This window comes from Macaca mulatta, chromosome 17 (assembly GCF_049350105.2).
Source record: "Macaca mulatta isolate MMU2019108-1 chromosome 17, T2T-MMU8v2.0, whole genome shotgun sequence".
NCBI lineage: Eukaryota > Metazoa > Chordata > Mammalia > Primates > Cercopithecidae > Macaca > Macaca mulatta.
In genome coordinates this window covers 85,490,511-85,505,742 of record NC_133422.1, presented here as the reverse complement: position 1 = coordinate 85,505,742, position 15,232 = coordinate 85,490,511, and positions in this window count along the sequence as shown.

The following is a 15,232-nucleotide window of genomic DNA, read 5'->3' as shown; positions in this document are numbered from 1 at the left end:
CTAATGTTGTAAAGTGCATTTCTGACACATTTCCAGTTGTTTCCATTTTATATAATAGCATCATGTGCATTCAGCATAAGAACAGCTTGCTCATTAAATTTGCTATCAATCTTTGGTTAGGTACACTTAAAGATGTTGAGGAAATTGCATCTGTAATGTGTAATCTCCCAATTGTTGGTTTTTATCTTCCCTGTGGTGCTACTAGTATTGACATCAGCAAGCTGACTGTAATCTGCATTGTCTAGGTAGTATATCAAAAGATCCCTAAAATTGAGGAAATCACATACACTGTGTTGTTTTCATAAACTGATATACGACTTGTATTAGTCCATTCTCACACTGCTATGAAGAAATACTCAAGATCGGGTAATTTATAAAGGAAAGAGTTTTAATTGACTCACAGTTTTGCAGAGCTGGGGAGGCCTCAGGAAACTTACAATCGTTTGTAGGATGCAATCACATCCTTCTTTATAAGGCAACACAGGAAGGAGAAGTGCAGAGCGAAAGGAAGGGGAAAGCCCCTTATAAAACCATGAGATTTCTTGAGAACTCACTCACTATCACAAGAACAGTATGTGGGGATCCACACTAATGATTCAGTTATCTCCACCTGGTCCTGCCCTTGAACTGTGGGGATTATTATAACTCAGGATGAGATTGGGCTGGGGAAACAGCCAAACCATATCAGGACTCAATTAGAAATTTCAACAATTATTATGAATGTGCATTTTATCAAAATTCTATTAAGGAATCACAATGTGACATATAACAATGCAATTGATTATAGCTAAAGATTTTATTAAAAAACGAGTGACAGACATCTTAAGAAACTAGGTAGTTCCGATTATTCATTTACTGAACTTAATTCATTCACAGCAGAACAGTTAATAGAAATGACTTGTGTCGGGGTGCGTGGGTTTAAATATTTGGTTGGGAATTTACTAACAATGAAGTACTCAATTTTTAAAATCTGTAATAGGGGAATAATAATTTACCTTTAATAAGAAGATTGTTATAAATATTAAATAATATGTAAAATTTGTAAACCATATAAAGTAGCATATAATATGGATTATGTAAATGTATGCCCTTAGTCTTTCTTTAATCATCCATGTATTTTATTTATTCAACAAATAGCTATCAGGCATCTGCTATATGCTGATAGGTACTTAATAATTCTTAATCATTTCAAATATTACAAGAATCTCAGACACATTACTTGAGGACAGTATAGATTCCAGAAGTAACTACTATTTGCTAACTCTTTTGTATAAAAAACTTAAGTGATTGTGAAAGGCAAAGATGTTCAAAATGAGTTGCTGCCAAAGAGAAAAGTATTATTTATCATATTATATACATGTATATCTCATACCAAATGCACAAAAAGAGGTTTAGGGGGCAAAAGCAAGAGTGCTGGAGTGTTTTTATTAAGGTAACAATGACTTTGACAATATATTTTTAGCTGTTTCTGCATCTCATCTCATTCTTTCTCATAACAATTTATCCATTACGTCTATAGTTAAGATTCCCATTAAACACAACTACATGGGTACTTTATGATGGTCTCAGGTATCACACAATGGAAAATATTGGCATTTAGTAAATAATTTCAGCAATTTTCTATCACACAATGTGAAGATACTGTTTAATCTTTAATATTGTGAAGAATAGATTTGTTCCCAAGTAATAGTCTTTCTCCAAATGTAGGAACTACTAACATGAATCCGGAGACCTCCAAGGAATCAATAATAACCATACTGGTTGACCTTCATGTTATAGTGTATGTGAAATATTTCTGTTCAGCCAGCTCTCACTAAAACCACCTTGTGTTTTAGTATATACCATTTTAGGAGACTTCTCCATCTTTTCTCACTTCACTGCCCACCTACCCCTGACTCATAGGCAATATCTCATGCTTGTTGATCCTTTCACAAGCCTCAGAATTAAAATAACTATTTGGGGTCTTACATCCATGACAATCTAGAAACAAACATGTTGGTGACATCATAGGGGTTAATGTATGAAGAACTTCAGGAAAATGTTGACTTTCATCAAGAGATACCAGAGTGACTAGATAAAGCTAAAACATTAACTTGAAAGAAAGCTGATACTCATGAGAATTTCAAGTAATCATGTAGCCATTAAGGCAGAGATTTTTGAATAGGCAAGCCATTGAGCCTGACTTACACTGTAGCTATACAGTGTCCACCATATTTTAGCTTGTTAATTTTTTGAGACTGAAGAGGGCATTTAAATCAAGTCCTGCATCCTATTGAAATACTTGGGTACATTGCTTTAAACATCCATTGAGTTTTTTGCTCATACTGTTCCCCTATGGCACAATACTGAGCTCATTATTCTCATCTCATTCAAATTCTCTCATTCTTTAAGAAGTAGTTTAATTCTCTTAACTACCCCAAAGGCCTTCTTAAACATCTTCACCTGAAATAATTTCCAGGTGCACTATGCTCGTAGAGTATTGTTACTACAGTAACTAGTATCTTTATGACTACTAAGAAATGGCTTCTATATCTCATCTGCATTGTAATTGTGTGACACATCACTTCTGTGTCTGATTTCTCCATAAGACAATAGGATCTGTTTTGGGAAACTCTGAAATGTGTTGCACAAAACACTGGAAAATTTTTGGAACCAGAGACGTGCTATGCATTCTCTGAGTAACTTTTAGCAAGTGATTCAAACTCTGTAAGTCCTAGTCCTCTTCTTTACAAGAATGAGTTGGACATCCATCTTTACATTTAAAAGACTTGGCATAGCCCAGATGGTAAAGGCTCAAAAATTGTCAATCTTACTTTTTTTAAAAAAAAAAATCAGAGGCCATATCTTGTATTGCTTTTTTCTCTACAGTACTTATATTAGTGTCTTGCCATTTACTTTGAAACACAAGTGTGTGGAATTGATTTTGCTTAATAAAGAAAAAGAAAATATGCCTTGCTAAAGTATGGCAAAGGAACTATGTGAATATTCTTATGTATAACATGAAGAATTGTCCCACTGCTATTGATTGCAGGGAAGCTGCATTGGCTGCTAGATTCTGATGGTGCCCATCAATCAGAAATGGTCTGAAATGAATAGATCAAAAACATTAGGCAGCCAATGAGAAAAGAGGCAGAACATTACACAAATTGAGTTTTTTCCAGCAGTATTCTAAGTCTCCAACTGGAGAACAAATTACACATATTCTTACTAGTGAAAGAACTTTAAGTCATGTAGTTGTCTTTTAAGCCTCATTTATTTATACAAATCACACAATCAATGATAACACCCTTGTAGGATAAGAATTGCATATCTTCAAACGCTGAAATAGATTCAAATGCAAACTACATTGCAGTTTTGCCTCATGCAAAACAGCTCTCTCAATTCACATCATGTTTCTTTTTGCTCCCACTTGTGATTATATTTTCTTGTGCTTGACATACTGAACTGGAAGAAAGGGGATATTTTTGATGCTAGAGGTGTTGAGAACTGATATAATTAGGATGTGGAGTGAAATTATTTTGATTTGGGGTTCAGTTGTTCCAAGCAGGAGGGTCCTGGATGAAAACACAGGAGCTTTTCTTGTCCACTTCATCCACATTGCCTGGAAAAATCAATTGTTTGACAATTAAAAGTGGAGCCCACTCCTGTTCAACAGCAGGTATTGACAGGTGGTGACTGGACACCCAACTGCAACTGTTTTTCTCCAGCCTGACTGCAGGCACTGATTGCTGTGGAACTTTAGCTCTGATTGTGATGGAATTTGATTCAGATATTTGGAATATAGCAAATTATAAGTTAGGTCGGAAAATAAACATCAACTATTCTTTTGTATTTTTAAGGTGGTGTTTTAAGGCCAATAGCCTGAGGTCATAATAGACATTGTAATTACCTCATGTTCTTCTCATGTCTCCTCCCTCCCAAGGTAAAGCAGTTGGAATATGTTCTTTAGCAAGGATTCCATTTTTCTAAGTAAAACTAAGTAATTTTATGCATCATACATATCTCTGAAGTGTATGTTTGACCTTAAGATAAATAGAAGTAAACATTTTGATAGTGCTGCAAGAAGGATAATTTGATCTTGGGCTGGTGAACGTTGTGTGATGGTGGATGAACCCAGTGACCTCTGGGGTCCTATGATTTCATAGCTGGAGAGGGGTGAAACTGACATCACTATTATTAATAGGAAGAGACTGGCTGAAAACGCCAGGGTTCTCTAAGCTGTACATAAGTGAAGAATTTCTTTGTTCGCAAAACTGCTGTGTGCAGCCAGAGGTGGTTAAAATACATTACACTGAGATTCTGGAAACCTAGGTTCTCTTCCTCGCTGGTTCTCTAACTAGCAATGTGACCTCGGCGAGCTCAATTAACCTCCCTGTATTCTTTTCCTTGCATACAAAACAGGGAGAACAAATACCTGCCTTTTCTAACTTTCAGGATTGTTTTCCAATTCGACTAAGATAAAACATGTGGAAGTGTTTTGAAATGTGTTGTGCAGCATACAAATGGAAGTTAATAATCATTGCCAACTCTGTTTATGACTCCTTTTCTTTCAAAGGCTGTCCTTGCTCAAAATGAGTCATTCCTCTTACGGCAATTACTTCATAACTGATTATGTGATCGTTTTTTTTCCCCCCAAGCATTCCACAGCCACACCACATCCACTGTAGGTCTCTTGCTTGTGTCCTTACAATTTTTCTTTTGTGTACTGCTTTATGTCTTCCCAATCAAGCTCGCCTGTCATTCAGTCATTGTTTTTGGACAAAGATATTGCCCATTAAATATGTTTTCTTAGCACAGTAGAATTAACTTTCAGTAAATGATGTGTCTGCGTTTGACACTGCACCATGTTCCCAGACCTTGTTCTTAGCCATATGGTGTAATAAATGTGCTGAATGATACATGGCTCACAGGTGATATTAATAAAACTGTTTAAGAGACCAGATATGGCTGTTCTAAGAATTCCATGTCTAAGAAACCTTCACCTTACTGTAGCTGGTAAGTCAATATTTTATGATAAGAAGTTTAATATTCTGTACATTTCCCCCTCCCCACGGTTACTTTATCCTACTTGGTCCCTAGAAAATCAGGCCAAGTAACATACCTGTTTGTTTGTTTTATGTACTTGCAGGGCCTCAAACCCTGCTTCCAGATCTATTTCCGTTATCTGACTCCTGCTTTTAAATCAGTTATATTTACCATGGAACAGCAGTGTTGTCAGAACTTACCTATATACACCTTAGAAAGCTAAACATTTACAACATTAACAGGATTGGTGGAATACTGTTAATGACAGGTAAGTCTAGCAGGCTATGCAAATGAAAGATTTGGGGACAAGATCTCTTCCCCTTCTAGAGTCCATTCACAAACCTTTGGGAATTTCATTTACCTAAATAGGTCCTGCTTCACCATACCAAAGTATCTGATGTCAACCCCCGTGGCAGGGCGTGAATGATGGAAATCAGCCCCTGAATGGGTCTACCTAACCCAACAGGTCCCATGAATGGAAATCAGCTGAGGGAAGCACAGAACCTGCTGCTGCTGCCATTGCTCATTCACTACTTCATTTCTTACTCAAACTCTAAACTTCACCCTGGATTATCACAACCAGTTCCACCTAAAAGCTTACCACATGCGTGGTCTGGGAAATTATTAGAAACAAGAGGCTGTGAGTCCGCTGTATTCCAGTGCTGCGACTGTGCACCTGACTTCATGCTGCTTCTTTGTGTCTGTACTTGGGATGTAGGTGTTTTTAGAGCCATGGACTCATGTTCTCTGGTAAGGGGTTTTCATGGTCAAGCCCATCTGCCAGGCCCTGGAAAATATAAGAAAAGAGACCTTACCATGTGCTAAGATAATCATGGTCCAAACTGCTAACTTTTGGGGATAGCTGCTAGCTCAGGATTCACAGCCTATGATTTCATATAGGCTGAAGGTGGTTGGCTGGAGGAAAAGAGATAGTTTCACAAAAAGTAGATTTGAAGATGGTAAGATAATTACTCAGATATACCTTACGATTGATGTAACATCTGACTGAGAAATGATCCTTGGACTATAAAATATTTGAGCCCTTTCAAAATATAGTAAGTCATATTTTCTCTGACTGACTGAGTACATCATCTTAAAACTACACTCCCTGAGATTGGTTTCACATAAGCCACATTTAGATGGCTTTGGAACTAACTGTAGGGACAGCATTCCTAGACATAACAGAATACTATGTTTATAAATCCAAAGGTCAACTTCCAAGGTTATATTCTTGAAGACCAGATATGAATAAGATTAGCAAAGAGATACATTTTCTTAGAAGTCACAAATCTGGGTTACATGGGCATGCAAAGAATTTTGATATTACATTGATATCTACAATAGACACTACTTATTTAGTCTTTATTACTATCCTAAAGACAGGGAGAGAGTTGGAATCTTAGATATATTTCGATCACTTTTAGAGGCAAAAGGCCTTTTTTTCAGTATTAGCTAGAAGACGACAGACTCCTGATGCTTCATAACTCCTGGGGAAATTAGAAAACTTGTTTTCCTAATCTCTGGCATGTGGGCAGCCTGCATTATCTTTCCCTCCCTCTCCCTCTTCTGCTGGACCCATTTGGCATTATTATCTATTAGACTTGTTCCACATATCACTAGGAGTCTAGAACAAAGTGTGGCAAAGCACATTTGCTTTTCCTTGGCCATTCGCTTCTTGTGCCCAATATCAAAGGCCAGTTTATTACATTGAGACATAAACTCATAAACTTTGGAAAAATATCAGCGTGGTGTTTAATTTTATGTGCACCTTGGCTAGGCCATGGCACCCAGATATTTGGTCGAACATTATTCTTGATGTTTCTGTGAAGGGGTTGTTAGATGAGATTAATATTGAAATCAGTAGACTTTGAGTCAAGCAAATTGCACTCCATAATGTGGGTAGGCCTCATCCAATCAGTTGAAGACCTTAAGAGAAAAAAAGAGTAGACTCCCAGGAAAAGAGGATTCTGTTGGAACATTAACTTCGTACTTGAACTGCAACAAAATCAGCTCTTCCCTGGGTCTCCAGTCTGCCACCAGTCCTGCAGAATCTGGAATTGCCAGCTTCCATTACAATCTATACCAATTCCTTAAAATTTCCAGAGAGAGAGAGAGAGAGAGAGAGAGAGAGAGAGAGACATGTATCTAGCTATACACATTCTATTGGTTCTGTTTCCTAGGCAAACTCTGACTAATACAGTCAGGTAATTTCAGAATTATCTACATATAAGGAAGAATATTTGTAGTTTTAGTGAACTTAGGTTTTCTCCTTTCCTGCATAGAGGAAGTGAAGATTTGGTCCTTCCTAAAGAGTGTGTCCTCGCAGAAGCTTCTCCACTCTTGACTTGGCCCCACCACTGCAGTTTGCCTACCTCACAGCATACAGGACTTCAATTATTATTCATTATCATCATCATTTTGACTATGGAAGCCAAAATGTAAAAATCTCATGCCTTCTACAGAAGGGGATTTTATTTCTTAGGTCCTTCCTAGGCTCATGTTTTCAAAGGTCATCTTCTCAAGTTTTTCACAAGACTTCAGAACGATATTGGATTCCTAGCCATGAGAGCAAGTTTGAAAGTGGGTCATTGAATTCTAATTCATTCTCCTCAGTGGTAAGAGCTCTGCACATGCCAATTCTTTTACTAAATGACCTTTTCTGAAATCGCATTTACCCAAATGCACAATTTTCTTGATAAAAAAAAAATAGCCTAATTTTGTATTAAGAAAACGATGTTTATGGAATTAGGCTCTCAACAGTAAATAGATCCCCAGTGCTCAGTTAAGAAGACACACACACACACATACACACACACAGACACACACACAGAAACCAAACAGAACTAACACACATAGCATAGTAGTTTTCAGTAACCATCCTTTTGTTGCCATAGAAATGGATCCGAATTTTTTCATTTTATTTTAATTCAATTTCTTTCTGATAAAAAGCAAGGTAATTTTTATTAGTTATTTTCCCTATAAATCTTTTCCTCCACCTTGGCTTACTCTTACTGTTTTGTTATAAGGGTTCTACTAATAAGCCTGTCTTGTTAGAGGTGGCCATCTACTGAATCTGGGGAGCACACGTGATGTTGCAGCAGAGATGGCTGGAAAGTGGTGGCAGAAAGAGACAGAGACCCTGTTAATGAACTTTTGTGACATTCAGATGACCTAAAGTAGGTGGAAGCAAGAGATAATATCTACTGCCAATATCACTGTCATAGCATAAAGCTGTGTTACGTGACTAGCCTGTGTAATGCTAAGTCCAGACACTGTGAAAGTGCCTACTTGTTGGAGCTTGCTTCCCTGGGCCATGGCCTCAGGTTAGTGGTCTCTGCCTCTGATTGCTAACTCTTTCCAGCCATCTCTACTGCAGTGTCAAATGAGTTTCCCAGATTCAGTAGGGTCAGAAATGATCATTGCTCACACACCTCCCACCCTCGCTTGGTTCTCCTCTATTCCATGTATTATTAAATGTTACTACACTTTACTTCACACCCTTAAGTTAGAAACCAGGGTGGTACTTTCACTTCCTCTTCCCCTGTGTTCTCCTGTATCTAACCTTTCAACAGGTTCTGTTCATTCTTCATTCTTACTGACTCTCAAATATGTCTTCTTTTTATCGCATCTCTACTGCATCCGTGTTTTATTTTTTAAATCATTTAACTTTATTTTCAGAGCAGTTTAGATTCACAACAAAATTGAGTAGAAAGTACAGAGTTCCCATATACTCCCAGGCCTCCTTCTGCATGACCTCCCCCATTGCCAACATTTTTTTTTTGAGACGGATTCTCACTCTGTCACCCAGGGAGGAGTGCAGTGGCCCGATCTCGGCTCATTGCAAGCTCCGCCTCCCGAGTTCACGCCATTCTCCTGCCTCAACCTCCCTAGTGGCTGGGACTACAGGTGCCCGCAGAGTGGCACATTTGTTACAACTGATGATCCTGTATTGATATATCACTATCACCCAAAGGCCATAGTTTATATTAGTGTTCACTTGGTGTTGTACATTTGATGGGTTTCAACAAGTGTATAATGATGTGTATTCATCACTATGATATCATACATCGTATGAAATAGTATTACTGCCCTAAAAATCCTCTGTGCCCCACCTTTTCATGCCTCCTTCCCCTTTAACTCTTAGCAAAACCCAATTTTTTTTCTTTCTCCATAGTTTTTTCTTTTCATGTTCATTTGTTTTTACATAGGATACGCATGCCTGTTTAACAGATTTTCATATCTCCTAACAAATCTCCCTTCCTGTTAAGTTTTCATGGAGAAAATTTATCTTTTTGATGCGCAATTTAATCATGCCAGGGTCATACTTAAGTGATTTTCATTGTCTCTAGTGTAAAGCCCTCATTACTTAGTGATTTAAAACCATTTAAAAGGGTTTCGCTTACCTCTTTTCCTTCATTTCATGCAACTTACAAGCCTGAATACTACATTCCTGCCTTACTAAAGTATTTAGTATGTGTACATACTTGTCTGTGTACATTTACCGATTATTTTATTTTCCCTTTTTTAGGAATACCTTTGTTCCTTTCATCACCTGAGAAAACGAAGCTGATTCCTCAGGTTTTAGCATAGTGTCTCTTTCTCTCAGAGAAAGCTAAGGTAATCCAAGACCTTGAGCTTTTAGATAGAATCCTGCATTTTGCCTCCTTATGGTACAGGAACACTCTGTTGAAACTAACTGCTCTCTAATTGGTCTTCTTCATTAAGCCATAGGGGGCTGGAAGGTAGGGTTTTTTGTTTTTTGTTTTTTTTCTTTATTAAAGGAAGCCTTTATTTTGGGTTACACCTACAAATATTTATTCTACTTCTCTCTCTCTCTCTTTTTTTTTTAATATATTTTTTATTATTATTATACTTTAAGTTCTAGGGTACATGTGCATAACGTGCAGGTTTGTTACATATGTATACTTGTGCCATGTTGGTGTGCTGCACCCATCAACTCGTCAGCACCCATCAACTCGTCATTTACATTGGGTATAACTCCCAATGCAATCCCTCCCCCCTCCCCGCTCCCCATGATAGGCCCCGGTGTGTGATGTTCCCCTTCCCGAGTCCAAGTGATCTCATTGTTCAGTTCCCACCTATGAGTGAGAACATGCGGTGTTTGGTTTTCTGTTCTTGTGATAGTTTGCTAAGAATGATGGTTTCCAGCTGCATCCATGTCCCTACAAAGGAAGGTAGGGGTTTTATTTTGTTGTTTTTGTTGCTCCTGTACCTACCACAAGGCCTGGCTTTCAGAATTCCATATACACCAGTTCTTCTTTGGTCTTAGTGAAATGCAAAGCAGTACTAATACAGAAATGATTAGTTTGAGTAATTTGCTAACAGAACTGATGTAAACAGTCAAGTTGCCTTCATATCTTAACATTGTTAGGTTTGGCACTGAAATAAAAATATTCCAGACTAGGACATTATTTCCTTTCTAGCAAAATACTTCTTTCCTTAGAAAACAAGGGAGATTTTTAGAAAATAGGAATAAAGATTTTAGTTGTTTTATAGTGGATCTGATCGTATAGGATATTTGTTACATGTTATGAGAATATTCGATGTGCTTAAATCCTAGGGTTACTAATCTTTATATTTTACTTTTTGGAATTTTTTTAAACATAGCAATTATGGATGTGAGTTATAAAGAAATATAATAAATAGATTAAATGTCTAATAAACTTTGCTAAGGAAATCGCTAAAATCTAACAGCTAGGTTTCTTAGTTAATAAGATTACTTGATGGCCAGTGATGATGAGCATTTTGTCATGTGTCTGCTGGATTAAGAAAATGTGGCACATATACACCATGGAATACTGTGCAGCCATAAAAAAGGATGAGTTTGTGTCCTTTGTAGGGACATGGATGCAGCTGGAAACCATCATTCTTAGCAAACCATCACAAGAACAGAAAACCAAACACCGCATGTTCTCACTCATAGGTGGGAACTGAACAATGAGATCACTTGGACTCGGGAAGGGGAACATCACACACCGGGGCCTATCATGGGGAGCGGGGAGGGGGGAGGGATTGCACTGGGAGTTATACCTGATGTAAATGACGAGTTGATGGGTGCTGACGAGTTGATGGGTGCAGCACGCCAACATGGCACAAGTATACATATGTAACAAACCTGCACGTTATGCACATGTACCCTAGAACTTAAAGTATAATAATAATTAAAAAAAAAAAAAAAGATTACTTGAAGGTTCAATCAATTCTTCTAATTCAGATACTGAAAACTCCTTGGTGCTATTGGAATGATTTGTTCTAATAGTTAAGTTTCAAAAATTGAAGGCATACATGGTATGTTTAACTATCACTATGACTGGTTCTTTTTTCTTTTAACTCCATTGAAAATATCTAGGGAGTTGACTGGATTAGTCTCCTTTTTCATGGTTCAACATCATTATACATTTAAGGTGTCTCTGTTGCTTGTATCCCCACTTACCTTTTCCTCATCTCCTTTCCAACCGAGGCTACCTTTAGAAAAAGTTTTATAAGTGCCCATAGATATGTGTACATGTGTATTTATTTTATACAAATTATCGTATCATAGAATCGTTCATTTTCTTAACTTATACTCAAAATTATTCACAAAAGTAAATATGCATATTCTCACCTACCGAACTGCTGAAGAGTATACCATAAAATTGTATTTAACTTATCTACTTACCTGAAGTAGAGGAAGCTGTTCCAACTTCCCATTACCATAAACAGTACTGCATTCATATCCTCTTTCAAACGTAAATTGCTAGGTCATAGGGAACGTACATTCTCAATTTTTTTGAGCAATGTCAGACTGTACTCTGGATTGGCTACTTTGGCTCATACGCCTGCCAGAAGAGAATGCTGGTTCCTATTATCCACATATTCTCCAGCACGTGATACAGACACTGTTTGTAATAACACATTTAAAAATATTTTTTGAATGCTCTGTGGCACATGACTGAGGTGTGTCTACCTAACTTATTAGAGCTCCCTTTTAGCTCTTCTCTTATACATTTTCTCATCTCCTCATACGTTAATATCTGATATATCATGTAGGTTCATTTTAATTTTTCAAATACAAATGCATGATAATCTTCCTTAGGGTAGAAACTATATTATGTATATATATTTTTGCCAAAAGTACGGGGGACATTCACAAACTTTTTCTATTTGTTTTATGATCATTTCTTTCCCTTTCCACCATCGCTGATCACCTTTGAAATAACAATTAGTGGGAATTTATTATTATCCTAAGAGTAGAATAGAAAAACAAATTTTAACATTTTATTCAGGTTAACACTGTAGAAGGTCACCCTTAAAACTCATTACCATTTTATTAAACTATAATTTTAAAACACACACATACACATGCATACAGGTAGAGTGTGCTTTCGTCCTTGAAGAGGATAATTATTTACTTTTGTGCTCAAAAATTTCTGTACACATTTTTTCTCTTTTGTTGTTTCTTTTTATTTTTTCATGTTTGACTTTAACTTCCTACTCTATTTTTTGTTTCTCTAATCTTGTGCTGACTTAGGTTACAAATAATGGAAATGACTGTGTGGTTTCTTCCCCTATTTGGTCATTCTTGAAATAGTGGGTTTGTGTATAATAACATGCATTCTTCTTTTTCAAGGTAACCATAGAAACAAGATCTGCAGCGTACAATGAGCTTTAGAATTTAGATGATTTGAAACAAGAACAAATATACCCCCCAACACTGAAGGGAATACTCTTGACTTTATCCTTCCCCCCATGACTTAGGGAGGTAGGCTTTATATACGTGGTACAAAAAAAAAAAAAAAATACATGCTTCTCTAAATTACGTGAAAATGTTTTAAACCGAACAAGTATGGAAAACTTGATTGGGTGTTTTGTTGATACAAAGTGATATAGAATCAGTGACTTCAGGTCAGTGATGATAAAATGTGATGTTTTAGGAAATAGAATGAATATAATACCTAAACTAAGTAATGGATAACTTCCTAAAAGCAGTTGCCAGAAATAATTACAGTATGAAACAGGTTAATTTTTATCTGCAGCTAATTGGTCCAAAAGTAATTAGGAATACATATGAAGCTTAACCCTATACCATCAGTCTGCCCTGCCCTTGATCTAACCAAACATTTACATTGTTACAATGGATCTATTCTGAATTAACAAAAGGAGACTCCAGTATAACTTTTACTAATCATTAACATTAGTGTTGTATTTTTTGTTCTTAAAAATCTTAAATTCTGTTCAACTGGAATCCAACTGAAATCAGTCTCCCCCTTCTTTGTGTTGTATTAGCCACATTGATCCTTTTTCCCCTAGAATGTACAGTACTCATTTCTAGCTCAAAAATCTTCACTCTTCCCTCTGCATAGTCCACCCTCTAATTCGCTGTAAGACTTGTCTCTTCTCAATTTTCAGTTGCTGGTTGAAATTAAGTTGAAATTAACTTACCAGAAGTTACCCCATCACCATATCTAAATAACCTCATGACCCTCATCTACATAATCATTAATTTTCTATTACATCAACTTGCTTTCATTTCATAACATTGATGACTCTTTGATAGAATCACTTTTATGTATGCACTTATTGTCTATGTCTGTCTACTAGAATGTAAGCTCCCCTAGCACAGGTTTTCTCTCTATTGACTTAAGTGTCCTATCAGCTGCTCCCACTCATAACTGCCAATTTACTCAGCTCATGGGATGGTGCCACCATCTGCAGAGAGAAAGATGAAGAATAAGAGGAATTTTCCTATGAAGAAGCTCACAGCCTGAAGACAAAGGTAGTCAAATAAATCAATGATTATAGGATACTATTTATCCAATGGTGTTGCCAATAAAGGAAATGTATCTAAATGGAACTAGCTTGTCAAGGGAGATAGTTTGGAGTCAACTTGCATCAAATCGTCTTCATAAAAGTTAGACTCTCAAACTTGAAATCTTGCAAAGATGGAAGCCACAGGCAAAAGTAGTCATAGAAAGATATTATATTATAATACCTATTTGTTCTTACACATAGTTATACTGTCAAAGCATTCACTTCTGAAATTGAAAGATTTTCCATAGGCATGGGAAATCTTTCAGTCATACCTTAAGCTAATGTATGAATATATGAATACATAAATGTAATGATTCAGGAATGTGTATACAATTATATATACATACATAAAAATGTCCAAGCAAATCACACTTACAATTTAGTCTCTTTTGTATATTTACATACATCCAGTAAGTCTGTAAAATTAACTCTTTTATTTTCTTAGTAAATACACAAAAATTATGGTTCTTTTGATTAAGAAAGTAAAATCCTGGGACAGCATAGTGTAGATTATCTAAAAATCAATAGTGCCTTTATTAAGGTACCATTTCCTACTGCAGAGACTGTAGTGATATATTTTGCTGTCTATCTTCAAAGTTAAATTTGCAGGTTGTGTCATGTGATTTCTTATTGAGTGGATTCACACTGCAAAGACATTTAGAAATTCCTTGAATCAGGTATAAATGACGAGTTGATGGGTGCAGCACAGCAACATGGCACAAGTATACATATGTAACAAACCTGCACGTTATGCACATGTACCCTACAACTTAAAGTATAATAATAATAAATAAATTAAAAAAAATATATTAAATAAAAACAAAAAACAAAAAAAAAAAAAAAAGAAATTCCTTGAATCTGAACATGTAGTGTGCTTTAACTAGAAAACATTCAGTATACAGGTTTATTTTTGCTAGTGACCAAAGTTTATGTTTAGGTATTTGTGATCAAGAGCTCAAAGTAGTGTGTGTGCTGGTGTTACAAAGCCCTGCCACCTCTCATTCAAGGTAATGGCAGAAAAAGCCACACCTGCTCAGAAGCAGAAATACCTGTGTGTGTTGTAGAAGGAGGGCAGAACGTAAGGTGCTATTCTTTTCTCAGAATGGAAGTGTAATGTGTGGCTCATCTATTCCATGAACATGCCTTGTCCAGGCAACATTGCAACCAATGCAGCATATATATAAATATAAAGAAAGAGAAGGAAGATACTAAGGAAAATTAGGAAAAGAAGAAGAAGAAGGGAAACAAATACTGTCTTCAACCACAGAGAGCCACTGCTATCATTCTGTGTCTTGGCATCTGCATAGAAAGAGATAAGGTAGAGCAATACATAAATACTTATAGAAGTGGATAATATTCACATTTAAATCAATATAACCCACAAGGCATATATAGT